The 23971-nt window shown below is 39.7% G+C and overlaps 1 long non-coding RNA gene across 9 annotated transcripts in view; it reads left to right on the top strand.

Moving 5' to 3' along the window:
- The window catches only part of LOC107503188, a 124070-nt gene that overhangs the window by 51095 nt on the left and 49004 nt on the right, over positions 1-23971 (top strand). For 7 of the 9 annotated variants that reach the window (XR_004955321.1, XR_004955316.1, XR_004955318.1 and 4 more), the window contains one exon: positions 1721-7258. This is a non-coding gene — a long non-coding RNA (uncharacterized LOC107503188). Of the gene's footprint in view, positions 1-1720; positions 7259-23971 lie in introns of those variants that run through there. The other 2 variants (XR_004955317.1, XR_004955320.1) reach the window with 2 other exon arrangements.

The raw sequence follows: 23971 nt of genomic DNA, 5'->3' as shown, positions 1-23971 counted from the left end.
CTATGAATGAAGGAGAGATCAATGGAGCAAGGAGAGTTTATGTCAGAAAGATGACCTCGTTAGAGAAGCTTTCTACAGGAAGTATCTCTTGACTTGAGTCTGAGAGATCAGTAAGAAATAACAAGGTAAAGAATTTAAAAATGAGCTTTCCAGACAGGAAAAGAGAACACAAAGGTCTTGTGTTGGGAGGGAGGACAAAGGATTGAAGAGAAAGTGTGGTTTGACTGCAGAGAGTAAGGTAGAGGTGGCAAGAAATGAAGTTGGAGAGAGAGGCAGGAAGCTGACCCCATAAGGCCTTGTAGTAACTGTAGGGGATTTTGTCCTTATCCAAAAGACAAGAGAAAACCACAGAAGGGTTTTAGGCCAGAGAATAACATGATTAGATTTGCATTTTAGAAAGATTACTCCAGCTGCAGTTCCAAGAACAGAGCAAGGGTGCCGGGGTAGATTCTGGAGCTGAATTAGCAGTTACTTTCAATAGTCGTGAGAACTGATGTTAGCTTGGATTAGGGGAATGATGATGGTGTTGCTGATGGTAATGGTGGAGATAGAGAGAAAAAGATAGGTTTTAGAGATATTTGTGAGCTGAAATGTGCAGGATTTGGTGATGAATTGGAAATAGCTGAGAGAGGAAGGAGTTGACAAAGATGGTACCATTGACCAAAATAGGAAACACTGGGAGAAGAAAAGGTTTAGAGTAGAAAATGGTGAGTTTTGAGCTTCAAATTTGAGGTGCTTTTGTGATATCCAAGAGATGTCAAGCACGTGTAGAGTTGAAAGCTGGGTCAGAGTCTGAACTGATGGTTTGATTTGGGGAGTCATCTGCACATTGATGAAATTTGAAGCTATAATATAAATGAGATGACCTAGAAGAAAATGTAGAGTGAGAAGACATGCTTAAAAGTGAGCTGAAAGGAACTTCAACATGTGATAGTAGGGTAGAGAAGCAGTTAGAAAAGCAGTGGCCAAGAGGTAGGAGGGAAACCAGAATATTATTACTTCCAAACCTATGTGAAGGGAACGTTCAAGAAGGGACTTGGTTGGGCACCACGTACTTCTGAGAAGTCAAGAACTATTATAACTAACAATTGCCCCTTAGATTAAGTGACATGGAAATAAGTGATGGCAGATGTTTCGGTTTCTATGGAGTATTAGGACAAGAAACAAGATTGAAATGGACTGCAGAGGGAATGGAAAGTGAGGATGTGGAAGATATTACAAATAGGCAACTCTTAGAAGTTTGGTTGAGAAGGGGTGAGGAGAGGGTGGTAAGCTGGAAGGCATAGGAGGCAAACAAGAAAAGCTTTTTGTTGTTTTTCCTTATTTTAAAACATTTTAATTTTGGAAAATTTCAAACATAAATGAAATTGGACAGAATAAAGATATATACCCATTACTCAGTTTCAGCACTAACACTTGACCAAACTTGTGTGTATACCTCTACCCATTTTATATGCTTTTTAGTAGGAGAGACAAGCTAATTTGAAAGCTATTGAGAAAGAGAGTTTGAATAGTCAAGAGAGAGAGAAGGAGAAAAAACAGGCATAAATGATAGACAAGATTTCTGAGAAAGTGAGAGGGGAATAGGATAAGGACATTGGTGAAGGGATTAATTTATTATTATTCTTTTTTAAGGCGAGGCAACCCTTGGTTGACCTCACAGATTACAAGGACCTTGTCAGCTTATAATTCCTTACTTTTAATTTTATTTTACTTACAGCACCAGATCTTCCTAGGTGGTCTCTCATCCAAGTACTAACCAGGCCTGACCCTGCTCAGCTTCTGAGATCAGTTGGATCAGGCTTATTCAGGTGGCATGGCCATGGATGGGATTAACTTTAAGAAACTGCACAAGGGCTCTGCTATTGCCATAGGAGATAAAGCAGGTGAGATGGTGAGATGTGTGCAGATGTGTATTTACATGTTTAACATCATCTTAAAGATAAAATTTTCCCTGATGATGGACATAGATTCTCTTCTTCCTCCTCCTCTTCTTCTTCCTTCTCTCTTTTTTGAATTAAGTAGTCATGCTATCTTCAGAGAATAACTGGGAAAAAGAGGATGTTGGATGTCTGAAAAAAGCATAGAAAGTTGGGTTAGCTGTTGTGGGAGAGAATGATAAAACAGAGAAATGTGGACTGTTTACTAGATGATGTTAAGGACTCATTTGGAGGAGATGGACTAGCTCTGAGAAACAAAATCAATATATCTCTCTCTATATATATATCTATTTCTCTCTATCTCTATCTATCTATTTATATATATAGATATATACATAATGTATCTGGCTTATTAATGTTCACGTCATAATAGTAACATAAAACCACATAATAGTGTACTTGTTGCTCTATTTCCTATTGGAACAATGTGTCTATGCACGTATATGAGTGTCTTACAGAGGGCCTGGACTTCATAATCTCCTGGGAGGAGGGGGGAAATATATATATGTATATGTCTCAAAAGGGAGATGATTTTCTTAAAATGGTGTCTCTTAAGAGTACATTGTCACTTGTGTTTCACATTAATTGGCTTAGGGCGCCACCTGCTGGAAAGCATGCTTAACATCACCAGCCAGATTTTTCCAATGCAAAAATCTAAAAGGTTATTCTCTGAAAACTCAGTGTTCTTGCATACAACATTCCCCCCATGATTTATGAGTCTCAATCTTTAGATACTCTTTTACTTTATTTGTATATCAAAGTGGGAACATTAAAATGTGTTTTTTTCTGACTTGATTTTGGTGAAAGACCACACCTATCCCATTTCAATATATTTGTTGTCTGTAAACCTCGTCCGTGATCCACACATGAAAGAAGAGAAATAAAATGTCGAAATTATCTGAAATTGCATGAATAATAAATAGATTATTAGTCAAAGGTGTAGAAATTAAAGATGATACAGAGACCAGCTTTGTTCAGATTAAGAGATGTATTATTTATGGCTAAGAAGGAGCCCTGAAGAATCCATCATTTAAGGGTTTGATAGAGGAAGTAGAAGCCAGCAAATGAGACCAGTTAGAAAGGCTGGAAGGAAACCATAAGGGCTGCATGCAGAGCCAATGAAAAGAAGCTTTTCCAACTGGAAGAGAGCATGTACAAGAGTGTCAAATCTTGCTGATAAGGCCTGATGCTTTCTTTAGAATTTGTAGTATGTGACCTTGTCAAGTGCAGTTCCAGTAGAGTGACAAAGTTGATTTTAGTCAGTAGGGGTGAGGAAGTAGAGGCAATGAGTGCATAAAATTTAATTATTTGTTGTGAAATGGACTTTAGGGATGGAGTGAGAGCTGGAGAGAGAAGTCTGATTAAGGGAGTGATATTGTTTTGTTTTGTTTTTAGAAAGAATGGTGTGGGTCCCAGGCCTGGCTGGTCCCAGCTCTGGCTGTGATCCAGGCTTGTGGCTAGGAATAGGACCCCAGATTTAGAATGTTACATTAGTGTAATATGGCACTTGCGCCTAAACTATGTAAACATAATTCAGCTTATTGTGTCACGCCTGTGTGGCTGAATGCCACTCTTGTGCTTTGATATGTGTGGAGCCCATGTGGTCCCCTGGAGAGCAGAAGGGGAACACAAGAAAGAGAGCAAGAAGAGGAGCAGAAGCAGAAGCGCGCTCCCCGCAATAGAACTGTACTCCCTGCAACAGAAGCATTCTCCTTGCAATAAAGATGTTGCCTGCTGTTTCATTTTCATATTGGCCCCTTGTGCATTCTTCCAACTGGGCATCTCACCACTGAAACCTTCCCTTTTTAATCAGCTCGGTGCTGACACTTGGCTTAGTCAGTGGGATGATGTGTGTATGGCCCCTAGCATACTGATGGTCCCCCAAGTGGAGGATACCCGGGTGGAGGACATGTGGCCCTTTGCTTCCCAGTGGTATCCCGTGGTCGCGGATCTGGCTAAGTGGATGCCCCTGGAGTTTTGATCCAGAGGATGTCCGGAAAGCCCTGGAAATGTTGGAGCCAAATGGCCTGACCACTCACCAGGAGGCAGCAGGTCGAGTGCCCTGGATGTTCCTGGCAGTGCTGTGGCAGGCCAGCCTGGAGGTTCAGGATAAGGCTCAGCAGGTACAGCAGCTATGTCAGGGAGAAGCAATGGAAAGGTGGCTGGCGGTAATGGAATACATGCTTCAGGGCCCTGAAGGGTCACTGCCATGGTCCTGGTCTGGGATCCCACCAGCAATACCATGGCAGGTATGACCAATGATACAGCAGCAGGTTGAAGTGGTATAGCCATTGGCCCTGGTGGGGCAAGCTGACGGCGTCCCTCAGGTTAAAATGCAAACCACCTTGCTCCAGCACACTCCTGCGCAACTCTAGGACCTGACGAAACAGGTACGGCAGAGAGCCAGGGAGATGCTTCCAGGGTGGCTGCTGGGGCTGTGGGATGACAAGGCTGAAGGGACTGAATTATCTCCAGAAATGATGGCTCGATTGGCCCCCGAAAAGATAATAACATCCCTCAGTCAGCACCTCTAGAATGTGGCGCATACAGCGTGGGGTGCAGGCAATTACTCCCTGATAGACTGGCTCAAATCACTGCACGGACAGTGTGGGCTGACCTGGGGGAGCTGCCAGAGACAGTGAGCAAATGGACCACATACTTAGATCTGATCCAGATAATTTGGGAAATGGGCGTGCAACAGATGATATTTTGCACCCAGTATACAAGCCCCGATGAAGAGTTATTTACAATCTGTATGAAGGACTTGATTTTGACTTCTGGCCCAGCTGCTACTTTTGGCACCATGGCGGTATGGCTAGCTCCATACATGGATAGGCGTATCCATGAGGTGATGTCTGCTGTGGCTAGGTTGTGGCTGTGGAAGTGAAGCTCAAGGAGCGTTCCTTCCAAGTGTACTCTGTACTCCCAGACTGGCCAGGTCAGGGAGGGAGGCTTGGCCTCAAAGCTAGTATGGAGCCCATTTGGCTGTGAGAGTGAGCCACAGGCAAATGTGCTTTGATCTCTTTGCAGCAGGGGTCGCTGCAGAAAAGATTGAGCAGCAACCTAATGAAGTGCTGCTGGTGCTGTGGAATCACTTGCACCCTGAGCAGCAATTCACTCGTATTTCTGGGAAAGCCACAACCCGTGAGGTGAGAAATTAGGGATTCAGCCAGTTGGTGAGGGAGCTGGTTGACCTGAGGCCATGGGAACTGAATAAGGTTACACCGCCCCTGCATGCTGCCGTGCTGAACGTCATGTACATTATGGACTGGTTGTCACATGAACTTGGATGATACCATTATGTGGTGGACTTGGCACATGCCTTTTTCTCCATTACTATAGTTTCAGAAAGTCAAGAACAGTTTGCCTTTACCTGAGAAGGACAACTGGACATTTCTCATCCTTCCTGAGGGCTATCTGCACAATCCTACCCTGTGCCATAGTCTCAAGGCTCAAGATTTAGCCACATGGAAACAATTGCCTGCAGTGCACTTGTGTCATTACATTGATGATATAATGCTAACCTATGATTCTCTTACAGAACTAGAAGCAGCAGCAACCAGCCTGCAAGAGGCTCTCGCCAACTGGGGTTGGACAGTCAATGAGGACAAAGTCCAGAGACCTGGGTTCTCTGTTAAATTCTTAGGAGTTGTCTGGTCGGGTAAGACAAAAGTAATGCCAGAAGTGGTGATTGATAAGATGCAGGCATATCCCCGACCTGAGACTGTGAAGCAGCTCCAAACCTATTTGGGACTGCTTGGATTTTGGAGAGAGTTAATTCCCCACTTGGCCTCCTTGACGTGACCCCTGCATTGTCTAGTGTGACAGAGCGCCCAATGGGATTGGACCCCTGAGATAGAAGAGGCCTTTAAGGCTTCAAAGTAAGCTGTAGCGCAAGCCCAAACTCTACGCATAGTAGATTCAGCCCTCCCATCCCTGCTTATGGTGAAGGTGGATGGGGCTTGGATGGGGTTTGTGGCAGAAGCATGGTTCCTGAAAGGTGACAACAGGTTTCTGGTCCCACTTGTGGAAAAGCATGAAAGCACGATATTCTCTGATAGAGAAGCAACTGGCTGCCATGTATGCAGCCTTTCTGGCCAGTGAGGCTATCATTGGCCCTAATCCCATAACCACGAAGTCCATGTACCCCATGGAGAGATGGCTGCAGTCTTAAGGAAGACTTCCTGTAAGGGAATTGCACACTGTCCAAGCGGAGGGATGTACCTGGAGCTGCGGGCACAGTTCTCTGCGAGCCCCCTGTCAGGTCAACTGCACTCCCTTATCGGGAACAGGGCAGCTTCAAGCAGAGCTCCTGGTGGAGCCTGCTGAGACGGGAGATGTACTGAGTCCCTATGTAGAGGGTCAGGCTCCCATTCCTGAGGATGCCTGGTATACAGATGGCTCGTACCATGGAATAGGTTGTGAAATGATGGGAGCTATCATTGACTCAGGCACAAGCACAAATTGCTATGTCACAATGCCCCTGGTGTGCTGAGCGGCACCCAGAGAGACAGCTGGTAGAGGGTACCCCAGGGGTGGTGCCCTTTGGGACAAAGCCACTCCAGGAATGGCAAGTGGATTGTGGGCCCAAAGTAGCACCCTCCAGGCCAGATCCTGCACCATAACCCTGTAGGGGTGGAGTGTGGGTCCCAGGCCTGGCTGGTCCCAGCTCTGGCTGTGATCCAGGTTTGTGGCTAGGAATAGGACCCCAGATTTAGAATGTTACATTAGTGTAATATGGCACTTGCGCCTAAACTATGTAAACATAATTCAGCTTATTGTGTCACGCCTGTGTGGCTGAATGCCATTCTTGTGCTTTGATATGTGTGGAGCCCATGTGGTCCCCTGGAGAGCAGAAGGGGAACACAAGAAAGAGAGCAAGAAGAGGAGCAGAAGCAGAAGCGCGCTCCCCGCAATAGAACTGTGCTCCCCGCAACAGAAGCATTCTCCTTGCAATAAAGATGTTGCCTGCTGTTTCATTTTCATATTGGCCCCTTGTGCATTCTTCCAACTGGGCATCTCACCACTGAAACCTTTCCTTCTCGATTAGCTCAGTGCTGACAAATGATGAGAATGTTTAAATGCTCATGGGAATTATTCCATAAATAAATAGAAGGCTAGACTTCAAGTCAAGATGGCGAAGTAAGTAAATGCTATGCTTGCCTCTTCTCTATGGCTGTTAGCAGCTGGAGACAGCTGTTGAGGCAGGGTGTTGTGGTTCCCTTGGGATGACATTCAACATTGTGTTAGCTAAGATTTTCCAAGAAACAGAACCAATAGGTATGTGTGCATGTGTATGGAGAAGAGAGGAGAGGAGAGGAGAGGAGAGGGGAGGAGAGGAGAGGAGAGGAGAGGAGAGGAGAGGAGAGGAGAGAGAGAGAGAGAGAGAGAGAGAGAGATTTTGAGGAATTGCCTCCCACAATTATGAAGGCTGAGAAGTTCAGTCCTTGGAGAGCTGATGATATAGATCCAATTTGAGTCCTACTGTCTGAGAATTCAGTCCAAGTGCAAATTTGAAGGCTCAAGAAGACTGATGTTCCAACTCAAAGACAGACAGACAGAAAGAATTTTTTCTTACTCAGTCTTTTATTCTATTCAGTCCTTCAATAGATTAGATGGGGCCCTCCACATTGGAAGGGGCAATCTGTTTTACTCAGTCTACATATTCAAATACTAATCTCACCCAGAAATACCCTCAGAAATGTTTGACCAAGTATCTGGGTACCCCTGTGACCCAGTCAAGTTGACACACAAAATTAACCATCACAAACACCTGGATTACATAAGTGGTCTTAATTATAGTTATCATCAGTTTTATTAATATAAAATGAAGGGGTGAATAAAATTTCTAAAAGGTCCTTCTGATTTTAACTTTTGTGTTTTAAAGCAAAATTTCTTGTTTTTAGAATAGAAAGAAACATTGTATTAAAGTTCTTCTTAATTAATGTAACTCAGAAATGATACCTATGAATCCACAGGTCTTGGAAACTGATGATTATAATCAGAATCTGGCTAATACTCTCTACCTACATGTTTTGTTTCATTTTCTAACTATAAATGTTTTGATAGAGCAACTAACAGTAGAGCCATGGAAATTTCTCTGTGATTAACACTGTTCTAAAATGTTCCTGGACAGTGAGTTCCAGTTCTGGGCTGTTGAATCTGTGCCTTCTCTGAATGTGGAATGAGTAACTTTATGATGCAGCAGTAGCCATCTCTGAAGTGAGCTTCTCATTCTGGTTTATGCAGCTGGTTGAGGCAGGGTGGGGAGCTGGTTTTGCACTCAGAGAATGTTCTCCGCGTTGTTAACTTTTGCTTGAAATCTGGGCATTTTAAGGCCAGATTCAATCTGGGTTGAATGTCTTTTGAGTAGGTGTGCCTGATATAAATAAAGACAGTACTTCCTGGAGGCAAAGGGTTGGGAGGAGATGACATTTTGAAGTGTGGCAGTTGTGTCTCATTTGGGGTTAAGGAAAGGAGAATATGAGTACAACAGCAAGGAGAGGCTTTGGTTCAAACATTTTCAGCTGGAAGAGGTAGAGAGAGAAGAATCAGGGGAGTCAGTGTCTTCTAGATTGCTATATTTTGTCTTTACTCCACTTGGAATGTCCTTCCTTCACTTATTCACCTGATTACTTAAAACATCCCCTGAAACATCAGGCTTCTCTGTGCAGCCTTTCTTGACTTACCTCCCACCCACTTCAATCTAGATCAGGGGCCCAACCTTTGTTCACCTATCACATCTTGTGTGTACCTCTGTCATGGCACTCACCATGTTATATTTACTTGTCTGTTATTTTTTTAATCTCCCCAACAAATACATGACACATAAGAGATGATAAATTCATTTATAATGAAGCCCTTTTATTGTGGATTTATGATGAATTTGTCATAACCTTGTTTCTGTCCCCACATCTAACAACTGTTTTATGTCAATCACCGTGCCAGTAGCTGGGAGAATAATGATTACCAAGGCATGTGGAGTCCTGATCCTCCTGAAGCATGTATTCATTCTGAATATGTCAGTTTCATTCAGAAACTGACAAAATGGAAGGGAGCAGAAAAAAATGAAGTGGCTAATGATTATAATGAGTTCATTATGAAGTGGATAAATAAAAGACTGAGGTAGAGAATGACACTGCCTGGAGTATTTACTTTGATTAAGATGAGCAAGAAGTCTTTCTCAGTTGATGATGAGATAAATACTCCAGGCAGTGGAAATGGCACCATGGAGGCCCTGAGTTAAATGAGGGTGGAATAGAATGAGCAGGGCAGGTTGGAGAGGCACACAAGTGAGGTTATACAGAGATGTTGCCCCATAGTTAGCAGTTCAGATGAGAGGACCTGGGAGATCAGTAAGAAGGCACTGCAGTAACACCATGAGTGAAGGAGATAGAACTGTCTTGGCATAATGTGATGGCAGTAAAGACAGAGTAATGTAGGTTTGAGATTATGTTTTAAAGATAAGTGTTGATCAGGTCTGTTGATGATTTGAATGTGGTTGATGAAGAAAGGAAAGGAATCTAGAATGTCTGTGACTTGAGTAATGCATTGTTATGTGCTGATTTGGAGAGATTTGAAAGAAGGTGAAACCATTAGCTAAGAATGAGTGAACAAGGGATTGGACCCATTCTGCTCCTGATCGTAATGAAACTAATTTTGCTTGTTACTAAGATAGTCAACACCTCTCTTATTTATTAGTACCCTTTGGAGTTTTACTTTTTTTTTTTTTTTTTTTTTTTTAGCATGGATGGATTCCTATTTATCTGTGCTTTTTTTTTCCTGAAAGTATTTTGTTGTAGTAGTCAATTGTTTTTTGATAAGATTCAAAATTCTCTATCAATAAATGCACCCGAAATATGTTAAGGGACAAAAGCAGGCCAGAATGGTGGTCTATGAGGTAGGAAGAAGTGATTGTTGTAGTTTTAGAGGGGCTTCTTAAAGATGTTGGATGGAACAGATATATAAGGAAGTAAAAGTGTAGAAGAAAAGGAAGAATCGTGATTAAAGGGAAAGTTTAATTTTTGCCATATGCTGCACAATATGTAACATTTTCATAAAACTTTCAATGAAATTTACATTACTAGTCAAAGCTGACACTGGAGCTCTTTCTGGGCTCAAAATAGTGTAGAATAATAATGCGGAGGTTGCCCAAGGGGCCCCCAGGCATATTCAGGTTACATTTTTTATCGTGAATAAATTATTTAGACTCAAGGATGTATGTAATGTATATGAACAGTTTAAAATGTATAATTAGAGTCATAACATAAAGACTCTTTTGAAAACTTATAGGTGAACCGCCTCAATTGTATTCCCCTTTCAGTTCTCAGAGGTAACCAATCATCTCCTTAGCTTTCTTTATAGTTTTATTTCACATGTTGCTATCCCTAAGTAATGTTACCTAGTTTTGTTTATTTTTAAATTTTGTATGACTAGAAGCATATTATTTTACGTTGTTTTTGTTTTCTCATTATTATATATTTGGGGTTCATCCATGTTCTTAGATGTACAATGGTTTATTTATGTTCATCTATTCACAGTGCTGCATGGTATGAATATACTACAAATTATTCATATATCCTACCTTTAATGGACATGTGCTTTGTTTTCAGGTTTTTCTATTGTAAATGATTGTACCAGAATATTCTTGTATCTCATAGTGCAAGAGTTTTCAGATTATATACTGAATAAGATTGCTGAGTCACAGGTTATATTCTTAGTCACCTTCACCAGGGTATGCCTTATTGCTTTCCAACGTGATTCTACCAATTTTAAATTACAGTTTTATTACTGATAATACCAGAGACTTTGCACACTTGGAAGCAGAGATATTGCCTGGTCACTTTAAGAGATAGCCACAGTGTAGGAAATGAGTAGAGACTTCTAGGCTGGAAAAATTTTGGTCAGACATTTTTATCTTTGTTTCATTTCTTACTTCCCTAACTTTTATTCTTAGACAGGAATATCTCTCATCATCTGAGTGTGTTTAGGAGGCTTCCAGGAGGCCGAGAATGTCAGAAAACAGAAGATTCAAGGTTAGAGGCAGAAAAGGAAGGGGATATTTACTGGCACACAGTTTTGAGGGTCTGGAATGCCCATCAAGCAGTGGAGGAGAGGGGGTTGACTTGCAAATGTTGTGCTCAGAATTCTTGGCCTCAGAGCTGAAATGGTTTTTGGCAGCTAAAAATTCCCATAGCCACTGCAGGACTGATTGTGAGAACTGCAAGTTTTCTAACCTTTTCTCCCCTGAGAACGTGGAAATGCAGGTATAACTCTTCCTGAAATTCTGGTGTCCTGTACCCCAATACTTTCTCGAGTAAGCGTATCTGGTACTTATACACCTTCCTCTTTCCCTCTAGAGAGTCAGCCATGAACCAATCACATAGAAAAAGAACCTCTAATCCTCATAGAAGCCATGAAGAGCAGCTATTCTTCCAGCTTTAGAGATGAGAAAACAGGCTCGGATTGGTAACTTTCCCATAATTTGGTAGCTTCTAGGTGGCAGACTTGAGAGTCCAATTCACATCTATCTAATTTCATCTGTGCTCTTTCTCTAAGTATTTCTCCCCGTCCTTCTTTCTCTTGTCCTTTATAATCATGTGACTCTGAACAAGTGTCTTATTATCTTATCTGAGCTTTAGATTAAAAAGTAACAGTTCAGAGGGGGAAAAAATGGTGTAGATTTTTTGAGGCTCTGTTCATCCCTCTGGCAACTAAATCAAAGTTATAACGGAAACAAGGAGCAGCAGCAAGGAAAATCGCTTGGGATCTAGATGAACAAGCCATACAACTAGGGAGAAGTCCAAGAAATCACCCTGCAATAGCAGAAGGTAGGATGGGGTGGGGACACAGGGCTGCCTGGTTTCCAGCAGCTAAGTGAGACAGGCTGGGGCTGCAGCAGCAGCAGATGCCTCTTAAAGGGGCCGCATCTGCCAGTGGATTTTCCAGTGACAGACCTGCTCACTCTTAGCCCCAGTGCCTATTTGGCTGCGCACAGGGGCACCATGGACTTACAGAAAGACATTGTCAGAGTGAGAGCTGAAGCGAGACTCAGTGGGTACAGAAGTGCCTCTAGTATCCATTGTTCCCTGTTGAACCCTCCCCCACTACCAGTCCACCGGACACAGCCGCTATAGCTGTGACGTCATCAAACTGGATAACAGAGGTCATTCTGCCCAGAGGATTCCCGAAACCCTGCCTCCCCCAACTTGCAGCTCCACCCAAGCCACATCCAAGTGTATCCTCAAGGAGTCAGGTGCTCCCTGCTGAGCAGCGCCTAGACTCACACTGGAGGCAGCTGGCCTCGGTTTCTGGTGTTGTCTTTTGAGGCAACTATAAGCAAACCATCTGTGGATTGCTTGCTGAATCTTAACAGGTGGCCCAGAAGAGGTAGAAGCTTGGGCTAAGTTTGGCAACTGAATCCCTCTCAGGACTGTGTCACTGGACACCTACTTCATAAATCCACACTAATAAGACCAGGAGACTTAGGAGCTTTGTTTAGAAATAGACATGGAAAGGCAGCCAAAATGAGAAGACAAGGAAGCAAACCATGCGAGAGAACAGTACAGAGATTCAGATACAATGGAAATCAAGTAATCTAACAGATGCAGAGTTTAAAACACTGGTTATAAAGATGCTCAATGATCTTTTGGGAAGTGTAGATAAATTCAGTGAGAACTTCAACAAAGAGATAAAAAAAATAAAAATGGAAATGGAAATTATAAAAGGAGACCAGTCTGAAATGAAGAACACATTATCTGAGATAAGAAGTATATTACATGGAATAAACAAAGAAATAAAGTAAATAAAGAAGGAAATCTAGAGGACAGGAAAGCCAATCAGGACACGCAATCAGAATGACAAGAAAAAAGATGCCCTGACTATAAAAATAATTTAAGGAGGATATAGGACACTATTAAGGCTCCAAATATTCATCTGATTGGCATAACTGAAGAAAATCAAGATGTTGAGCAGCTGTTTAAAGAAATAATGATGGAAAACTTCCCTAACCTGGTGAAAGGAAATGGACATAAAACCCCAGGAAGCTTAGAGAATTCCAAAAATCAAGGATCCAAAGAGGCCCACATTAAGACACATCATAATTAAAATGTCAAAGGTTAAATACAAAGAAAAACTATTAAAAGGAGCAAGAGAAAAATAAATAAATATATATAAGGGACAACCCATAAGACTGGCATTTGATTTCTCAAAAGAAACTATGCAGGACAAAAGGGCTTGGCAAAAAATATTCGACAGGATGAAGACCCAGGATATACAACCAAGAATAATTTTTCCAGCAAATCTATCATTTAGAGTTGAAGGACAGATAAAGATCTTCTCAGACGAAAATAAGCTAATGGAATTTATCACCACCAAGCCAGTATTACAGGAAATATTGGAGGGACTTCTTTAAGAAGAAAAAACATGTATCAAAATAGGAATAAAGAATGGTAACAACTACATTCCTATCAATAAATACTTTAAATAGAAAAGAATTAACTGCTCCAATCAAAAGAGAGAGTGATTGAAAGGATAAGAAAACAAGACTCCTACATACCAAAAGGAAGGGGATAGAAAAAGATATTGCTTTGATGGATCTAGAAGGTATTTAAGTCATACAGAGAAAGATAAACACTATATGATTTTACTTATATGCAGAATCTAAGGAATAAAAAGAACAAACTAATCAAAAACAGACTCACAAATATAGTGGATAATTTTGTGTCGGATAGAGGCGAGGGTGGTGTGGGGGGCTGGGAGAATTGGGTAAAGGGTTAAAGAAGTACAAACTAGTAGCTGATGGATGATTACGGGGATGGGGAGCACGGCATAGGGAATGCAGTTAGCATTAATACGTTGGCGAGGTTGAGGGTCAGGGGAAGGAAGGTGCAATTAGGGGGATCGTTTTATAAACTATGTAGATGTCTAATCAATGATCTGTATATTTGAAACTAAATTAAAAAAACAGTTCATGTAAGTTTAATAAATATTTATTTAAAATGAAAATCACTATGGAGACCTCTTACATTGTAGTAAGAACAATGTTCTGGGTTGACAAAAGGTCTTTCTCTCTTGACATTAAATAATTAGTGTTGTTGTTACTGTTTTTATATTTGTCTCCTGAATCTGTTCTCACAGCCTCTGGCTATGCATGCGAGTTTAACTTATTCTTTAGTTAGTCTGTGCCTACAATTAGGTAGATCTTGGCTATGAAGCTTGCTCTGGTGTATCGTTGGTGTCTGTTATTTTGTTTCATTCTCTTTTCTGGCAGAGAGCATGTTTTCCCTCATAACAATCAGGGTTTTTAGTGGAGGCTTTCCCGGAATATACTGTTAACACTCATTCACACCCTGGCTCTGATATTTGTCTCAGAGAAGCAGTCAGGCTTTGGCAGCACAACTAGCATGCCAACATTATGATCGTGGGGACACTGCTGTCATGACCTCCCAGGCTCTTTACTTCTCCAGTCACACTTTACCCTGCTAACAGGGGAGTTAGAAGCAGAGCATGGAAGTATCATTCAAATGTGGGGAAAGTATTTAAATCAGCCTCAATCTTAATATGGCTTGGAGGAGATCCAGTTGCCACCACCTTGGATGCACTAGGAAAATAAATTATTCAGACCTTTCTCCTGCACAGCCTTCCTACTGCCTCACATGCAGTGCCATCTTACCTGATTTTTTCTTACTTTCCTGGCCTGAAGAGAAGGGAATGTTGATTCTCCAGTGGACCCCTAATATATTGGGAATGTAAAGGCCATGATCTGAGGAGTTGCTCCCTCTGACCAAAAATAGTACACCCCCAAAATAGTAAATTGAAATAAAAGGAAATTCTAAACTCTTTTATAATGGTCATGCCACATAAGGGAAAATATTAGAGGTCTTAGGTTCCAATTCTTTTTTTTCCAGCTGGTTGTTCTATAATCCTATATACTCTACTTTAAACCTAGGGAGAGAATCTCAAAGAATAATTATTACAGAATATGGCAGTAAACAAGAGCCCACAGTTTTTATAGTCTAGAACAGGGGCTCGCAAACTTTTTCTGTAGAGGACCAGATAGTGAATATATTATGCATTGTGGACCCTTCTGCCTCTGTGGAATATTAATCTTTCTTTAGATTTACAATCCTTTAAAAATGTATAAACCATTCTGAGCTTGGGATACTTACAAAAAATGGACCACAGAAACAATTTGGCCCTCAGTTTGCCAACTCCAATGCTATAAGCTCATCCTCGATTGTAGAAATATGAAATATCATAGAAAACACTTCTAGAGACATGATATGGTAAATTTTGAGAAGAAGCAATGGCAAGAATATCAGGAGCAAGCATGAATAATTAGAAAAGAATTTATGGAAAAAAATTGAGCAAAGGAAAGGAAGGACAGAGATTTGAGAAAATGATTTAAAGTGATTTTTGATGTGGGAAAGAGGCAGGGATGTGGGATAAGGATTGAACAGACTATTTTGTACAAAGTAGAGAATCTGCAAAAATGGAGTAGATGAGGTAGATTTTCTCCAAAGCATGGCTAGTGGCAAATACACAGTTGCCTTGCTTTGTAATAGAGTGGATTTGCATGCAATTTGAGAAGAAATCTACCTCCATCTTGTGGTTTCCAACTAGAGTCCTCTTTTAAATGTTTGTGTCAGGTCATAGGCCTTTATGCGCTTTCGCACTATGTTCCAATGCTATGGTTTAGTGTTTATTCAATCAGCTTTCATGATTTGAAACAAAAGGTGGGAAGCGGGAAGTCAGTAAGTCACTGCCATAGGGTGTAGCTTGGCAATGGTGAGTGGGAGGAATAGCAGTTGTTGTGAAAAGCTTTCCGTGAATTGAAAAGTAAATGAAGTAATATTGGCCATGTAACTTTAATCAAAACATGAACCTTTTCCCCCAGATAATTGACTATAAGAAAATATTCAAGATGGAGAAAAAAGAAAATCATAATGTGAACTGTGAGGTGATACATGTCAAAGAGAAAGTAAGGAAATTAATCAAATGCAATGCAATACTGCGTCGGAAAACAGATAAATAGGTTTTTTGTTTTCTGTTTTTTTTGTTTGTTTGTTTTGCTATCACTTAAAAGAAAGAAACTTCTAAATACCTTAGAAATATTGGAAATCAAAAGAAAAGGCCCATTTCCCCAGAGTTATGTAAAAACATTGAATTAGAAGAATAAATATCTTGGCTTTAATCTTTTGTCCACTCCTTACTAGTCTTGTGACTGCAGGAAAGTCTTAGCTTGCCTGAGTCTCAGTTTCTTCATCAGTAAAATGGAGATAATATGTTTTTCCTATTTCATACTGATATTTTGATTTCTATATGGATATTAAAGGGCCTTATAAACTATTAAGAACTATGACAAATTCTTCCTCAGTTGGACTATGGTAACATAATTAAATCATTTTCATGGAGTCCAGAGTTTCTGGATTATGAAAATAATTATGCAAATAAGAAGCATTAAAATGCAAATGTATCAAAGACAGGCTCATTCAACTGTGGACATCTAAGTTCTTGATTTACTGGTCACCTAGCAATGTCTGGAGAGAATAGAGCAGAATCATAATTAAATGGAAGATTCCAAAGAGCCATGAAAGCACTAAATAATGTCAGAGCACCAGAGAGGATTAAGGCATTAAGAAGAAGAGAAGGTCCCTGCAAATGACTTCATGATTGTGACTTAGTCTAGTTTGTTGTGCTTAGATCTAGGGTTTTTTGTGAGATGGTAGCTTGTGATCTTTTTTCCCTTGAACTCTTTCTCAGTGCCATTTTTTCCTAAACAATTATTTTTAGAACAGGATCCTGACAAACCCTCCTGGAGCTATTATAACATAGACAGCTAACTTTCCTTCACAAATTTATGCCCCCCTTCCAGGGGCCACCTTTCCACACTGTATCTATATGGGACTGGGTATAAATGGCACGTATGTGGATGTTATGTGGTCTCTTATAGGCTGAAATGGTTGAAAAGTAAACACACTTTCTCCATTCTCATTTTTCTTGTCTGTTTACTGGGAATTGATACCAGTGCCAATACTGGAAAGCAAATCTTGAAAATGGAACAAAACCAGAAGGAAACTAGACATCTGAGTCACTGCTTGGAGGAGAGCTGCCTGACCAGGAACACTTACCTTGAACTAGAATATGAACAAAATACCTACTGGGATTTTTTTGGTTTTCTGGTATAGCAGTTGGTATCACTTGGATTAACACAGCTACTGATATTAGCAAACCTCTTCAGACTATTCTGTTTTCCATGAATTATGATTGGCTAGCCTTTTTTCCTGAGCAGTAACCCTTGCCCTTTCCCCTTTCTCCCCAGATACTTTCTACTTTCCTTGCAATCATGTCCCCAGATGAATAATGGCATCAACACAGAATGAAGAGAACAGAAGAATAATAGTTATTTCATGTATACATGCATGCATTCATTTTTTTTCCTGCTGATTTGATTGCATGGTAGTAGCCAGGGGCTGGAGGAGAGCCCAACACAGATGTCTATAGGCACTGGGCATAAACTATTGTGCTAGATTTTAAAAAGGCATAAACAGTAAAGGCCATAGTTTCAATTATATGATTTTAAATTAAGAGCCAAGAGGAAGAGTGCTTTCTTACCACTTTATATCCACGGAATTTGTTTCTTTTTCATTTCTTACTTTCCATTTGGCATACTGCCTTGGAAATGTAAGATTTGTCAGTAGACCACCATACAGTCATTGCTTTGTTTATAAAATTGGCACAGGAAGATCAGAGTTGTTTTACCTAAAACTAAGCTGTATGACTGGAGCCTAGGTTTAAATACTTGGATAGGAGAGAAACTGAGAGCCCATGTGTTAAAGGAGGGTAAACTTAAAATACAAAATAAGGAAACAAAAACCTAGAAAACAAAATAAAACAAAAATTAAAAATAGGAACTTATAGAAACACAGTAAACTGGTCTCTGATATCTCATCATTTTCCCACTTATTGTACTCACAGATCTACTCACAATGTGATTAAGTATAGTTTATACTTAAAATGGTTGTCACAGCCTGCTATTTGAGTAGCAGAGTTGGGTAAGACTATGGTTTCTAAACTAGAAAGTTAACAGTCGCTTTAGGGTTAAGTGGCTGAACTGGAATTGAAAACATGGTTGGAGAACCATATAATTTCGCTCATATGTGGAATATAAAACTGAAAGCAACAAATAAGACAAATGAACAGACTCATGGACATGGACAACAGTTTAGTGGTTACCAGAGGGAAAGGGGGAGGAGGGAGATAAATGGAGTGGAGGGTTAAATATATGGTGATGGAAAGATATTTAGATTTGTGTGGTGAACACACAATGCAACATACAGATGATGTATTATTGAATTATACACTTGAAGCCCATATCATTTTATTAACCAATGTCACTCCAATAGATAAAAAAAAAGAAGTAGGTCTGAAAAAAACAAGGCTAACATAGAAGTTTCAAAATGTCTCTGTACACACACTCCAGGTATATTTTAGAAAATGTGTGTATTCTAAAATAAAGTATGACAAGCTGAATTAAAATTTTAAACTGTTAGGAAATCTAGTGAACATGAATGAGAGTTCTAAAGAGAACTTTAGAAGAGGCTTTGTGCTTCTCTGAAAAGAATGTTTCCCATGGAATAGGTATACTGCCAAGAAATCATAGAAACCTTGAAAAGAAAGCCACAGATGACTGAAATAAATGAATGCTTTCAAAGTAGCAGCTGACTTTTTAAAAGGTTCAACAAGGTGGAATGTATTTTTTAGTAAAAGGTAGAAAATCTGAGTTTATAAATTTAGCAAAAAGAAGTCTCAGCAATTCTATGCTCCTTGCTTTTCCACAAGTAGAACTCTTTTTACTCTATAAACTGAAGGAAGATAAATTGAATAGTATAAATATCTCAATTTGGTTTTGTGAGAGAATGTAACTACATTTAAGTAACATTGAAAAAACTAGCAAAAATAAATTAAGAGTAGTTCTTAAAAGGCCATTGGGATATACTATTAATGTATTTAAAAATGACCAAATTCCAAGACCACTAAATATATTTGAAAGGACTCTTGAGTAAAATCTGGCAAGGAAGATAATGGAGGAAGTCCCCCAAATACCTACTCCAAAAACAACCTTGATAATAAAATCTACCAATTTTAGGGAAACAAGGGTTTTTACAAAATATAAAGAGGCAATTCAAGGCAACCCAAAACACATTTTTTTGTTGTTATAAATTAATACATGTGAATTTCTTTTTTTAAAAAAATGAACATATTTAAAAGCTCCCTCAAAAGTTTCTATCACCAGCTTATATAGGCAGTAGATAATCTTACTTGCCTTGAATAATCCTTTAACTTTCTATAGCTGAATACATGGCTCTTTAGGAAAGAGCTTCTTAATGATGTGCTGGATTCTGGACAAGACTCTCTGGGTTAGAATCTTGACTCTGCCACTTACTGTTTCCATGAATTTGGGTAAGCTACAAAAATCTTTTTTTGCCTCTGTTTCCTCATCAGTACAATGGAGGTAATCATGGGATCTACCACAGAGTTGTCAGAGAAATCAAATGCTCTAATAGAAATAAATCATTACAATAGCAACTGCTAACTAAGAATTAGTTGTTGCTATTGTTGTTTTTCTGTTGTGGGTTAAATGCATTTCTTCATGTTTGAGCTTATCTTGGACTGGAATACTGTTGATCATGGGCTCAGATATATTAAGGTTCTTACTCAAGTTCCATCAGTCTTCTCTAGAGTATACTCACAGCACCAGATATCCATAACTAGCCTTTCCCTTCTAATAGTCACAGCTAATCAAAGCTTTTTCTCTTGAGCTGCAGCTCTTTCTCTTCATCATCTCTCCATTGATTCTTTTCATCTTCCCTGAAATCATTTCCTCATCTCATTGGTAGTCTTACACATGTTAAGTTAAACTTCTGTATCTGGTTTAAGAGCTATTATGAAGAAGAATTTTCTTTTCAATTGGTGTAAGGACACCAAATACCTGATATTTTTCACAACTAGTTCTGTGGCAGAAGAGAACAGTTTAATTTAGGAGCAAAAGAGCACAATAGCTGATAATGACATAGGCTATCAGAAAGTTGGGGAGAGGTGACAGAGCAAGCTGCCCTGGGACCATTGCATAAGACAAATTGCACAATCTTGTCTTCTCAACTAAAAACAAATTTACTTTATTGCATATCTAATAGATAGTAACATATAGTTACAGAGTAAAAAAATTTTTTGAAATGTCTTTTGCATACAGAACTCTGATGGTACATCTTTTGGTGGCATGTTTTCTAAGGGCAAAAAGAATTCAAGGGATTCTTAAACTTCACTGAATAGTTTTATTATTGATGTAATTTTGAAATTACTGTGTGCCTATTGGAGAATAAAGCAAATAAGTAAAATTATTTTTTAAATTTTATTTTAAAAATTATTTTTAATTTAAGTGTAGTTGGTATATAATATATTAGTTTCAGGTGTACAATATAGTGATTTGACATTTATATACCTTACAGTGTGACCACCCACTAAGTCTAATAACAATCTGCCACTGTGCAAACTTATCTATCACTTTATCGACTATATTGCCCTTACTCTGAGCTTCAGCACTGGGACAGCAGCTTAAAAGTCTCCAGAGACACATAGGGAAGAGCCTAATTATCTGGATTCAGGGCAAGGTCTGGAGGGGCAGCTTTCTCCCAGACAGAAGTGCTGGCAGAATTCATTCTTCCTTTGTTGAGCCCTCCCCTTACCCAGTGTGGAGACACAAGTGGATACCATATCTGAGTCTCCATTAATCTGAGTAACACCATTCTCTTTGCCCTGGTGATTCCCTGAGACCACCTTTCTCCCAAATTTTGGGCCCACCCAAGCTTCTTCTAGTGGCTTTTCCATACAAATGGCCTGCCTTGGCTCATGCTGCAGACTTTCCTAAATTCTCTCAAAGGTTCACATACCCCGAACAAGTAGCATCTGTCCTGAGCATGTGCTGTACCACTTGCAAAGAAATCTCAAGCTCGGCATTACAGGCAGCCATCTGCAGATCTTTGTAGCTCATGTGTTCCCAAGCAAGGCACAAGAAGCTTCTGACCTTGGCCTGTAACAGAGTCCCTTCTAGGAGTCCCCAGAAACAACATACCAGGTAGCGAGCTTCAGACTGCACTAGAGCACCACACAACCAACTCCATAAATGACGTACTCGAAAGTCAGGCTAGGTAGGCACCAGAGTCCTGCTAAAGCAAATCCTGCTCAATAGGGTCAGCCCCCACATGACAGTCTTCCACTGTAGACATGGCCAGTTCTTACAACCAATCATCCTGAGGGTCAATCTTTCCCTTTGATGTGCAAACAGCAACCAAGGCTCAATTATAACAGGAGGGCATACACAACCAATACAAGGGACACACCTGGAGCACCCAGCTCTGGTGACTGGGAAGACTGAGCCACTGGGCCCCACAGCACACCTACTACATAAGGCCACTCTACCAAGACTGGGAGACATAGCAAATCTACCTGATACATAGAAACAAACACAGGGAGGTAGCTAAAAGAAACATATCCCAAATGAAAGAACAGAACAAAGTTCCAGAAAAATAACTAAACAAAATGGAAAGGAGCAATCTACCAGGTACACAGTTCAAAATACTGGTCATGAGGCTGCTCAGTGATTACAATGAAAGTTTTAACAAAGCAATAGGAAACATGAAAATGAAGATAGAAAACACTTAAAAAGCCAGTCAGAAATGGAAAATACAATAAATGAAATAGAGAATACATTAGAGGGAGTCAACAGTAGATTAAATGAAGTAGAGGACTGAATCAGCAATTTAGAAGATAAGGTAGCAGAAAACACCCAATCAGAACAGCAACAACAACAAAAAAAAGAAATTAAAAGATGAGGATCTTTTAAGGAGCCTCTTGGACAACAGAAAGCATACCAATGTTTGCATTGTAGCAGTACCAGAAGGAGAAGAGAAAGAGCAAAGGGTTGAGAACCCATTTGAAGAAATAATGATGGAAAACTTCCCTAACCTGGTAGAGAAAATAGAAGTGCAAGCTCAGGAAGTACAAAGTCCAAAACAAGATGAACCCAAAGAGACCCACACCAAGGCATACCATAATTAAAAAGCCAAAGGTTAAAGACAGAATCTTTAAAGCAGAAAGAGAATATCAGTTAGAAAAATTATGATTCAAAATGACTTGGATATCTGTGCTTATGAGTTTAAGAGAATTAAATTATTATTATTGTATGTGTTAACGGTCTTCAAACATGAGCTAGCAAAATTGCTAGACTTAAGGTAGCTAAATTTGTAATAGAAAATTCTATTTTCCCTTGGCTCTGAACTATACCATAGATTTCTAAAATATATTTTTATAAATTAACGATCTACAGAATAAGAAAAACGAAGGAGATCCCTCATAGGAAGGAAGCATGATTTCCGAATGGAAGGGTATCTCTTTTATTTCTCTTTTGTGCCTGAGTGGTTGTAGGCCTGCAATTCTTGAGTTAGAAAATTTATTTGCCAGTTTAGGAATGTCAACTAACACTTGGAGTTTGTACCATATAGTGAGCACTAATCTAAGTGTTTTATGTGATCCTTGAGTACTATTATCTCCAGTTTACAGATAAGGAAATTGAAACATAGAATAAGTAGTTCATCCAATATTACTCAGCCAAATAGGGAAATGAAGATTTAAACCCAGGTATTCTGGTTCCAAAATTCATTCTCATTTGTATTGACTCTTGTATAATACTTGTGCTGTCTCTCTATACTTATCTTAACTCTAAACAGGTTTAATGTGGAATTGTGTGTGCACGCACACACGCGCATGTGTGTGTGTGTGTGTGTGTGCGTGCACATGCATACATGTGAGATGAGAGTTGCCTGAAGACAGCGGTTCTGCGTTGCAGTCTGGGAGGCGAGGAGACTAGCATGAATAAGATGTGGGATAATGTAACCATGGTTGGGTGGGAAATAATTCCCTTAGGAATTAAAAGCATTTGTTTTCACATTTAAGAAATTTTGGGAAGCATTACTTACTTCATTTGGTTATTAAAATTACATAAAATATGTATGTAAAAGAGTTGTATAAAGTGTTAAGAGCCTTATTAGGATGGGTGTCTAAGAATCTAAAATACTGGCACAGTGCCCATTAAGCAATACCAGATGTCAGGGATAACACAATTAAAGGACTTAGTGGTAGTCCTGAGATTTGGGAGAGAATTCAGACTTTTCTGTATCCTTCAAGGATTCATGCTTTTGAGGGTAAAAGAGGAGTCTAAGTGCTTTTCCACAATTTCAGATTTTCTGAGTCTTGGAGTTGCCTTAATCTCATAGCAACTTAATGTCTAGGAAATCACCCAGATCACAAGCATGAGAGAAATTTAAGAATGAAGGGAGTTTTATTTGTCTGATTTTGTTTTTTGGTTGTTTTTTTTTGTGTGTGTGGGGGGGTGGTAATGGGATTGTTTGTTCTTTTATCACTAAAGACCAGTGCAGTTCCCTCACATTTCCTTAAGGATATGAAAGTCACCTCTAGGGTTTGAAGGAGCCCAGCTTATATATACCTCCGCTCTCATGGCTGCTAACACCAACAAATAGTCACACACATTCTTGGCTGGTTTCTGCTATGATTCTTTAATGGATAGCACTCTGTCATCATGGTGTGTCTGCCTGAAAGTACTGCTTGTGTACTTCCTGTTATTACACTTCATAGAAGAGACAATAGGCCACAAGAATTATGAAAAGTTTGGAGCCTTAGGAAGTATTGATGCCTTACAAAGCAGTAATTTAAAAAATGTTTCTTAAAGTTGGAAAAAGGAGACTGTATATAAGTAGCATAAAAATCCATAAAATTTTAAATGTAAAAATAAATGGCAATTTATTTATTAAATTAAGCTTATTATTCCCTTGGTATACATGATACAATCAACATTTAATAAGCTCACAATATGAACTAGCCATTGTACTAGATGTACTGCATGTTATCCTATTTCTCTATTTCTGCAAGGTGGACATTATAACTTTACAGATTAG

The sequence above is a fragment of the Rousettus aegyptiacus genome, unplaced genomic scaffold, assembly GCF_014176215.1.
Source record: "Rousettus aegyptiacus isolate mRouAeg1 unplaced genomic scaffold, mRouAeg1.p scaffold_m13_p_17, whole genome shotgun sequence".
Classification (NCBI taxonomy): Eukaryota; Metazoa; Chordata; class Mammalia; order Chiroptera; family Pteropodidae; genus Rousettus; species Rousettus aegyptiacus.
Note: the sequence above shows the minus strand (reverse complement) of the source record. Positions and strands in the feature narration are given on the sequence as shown.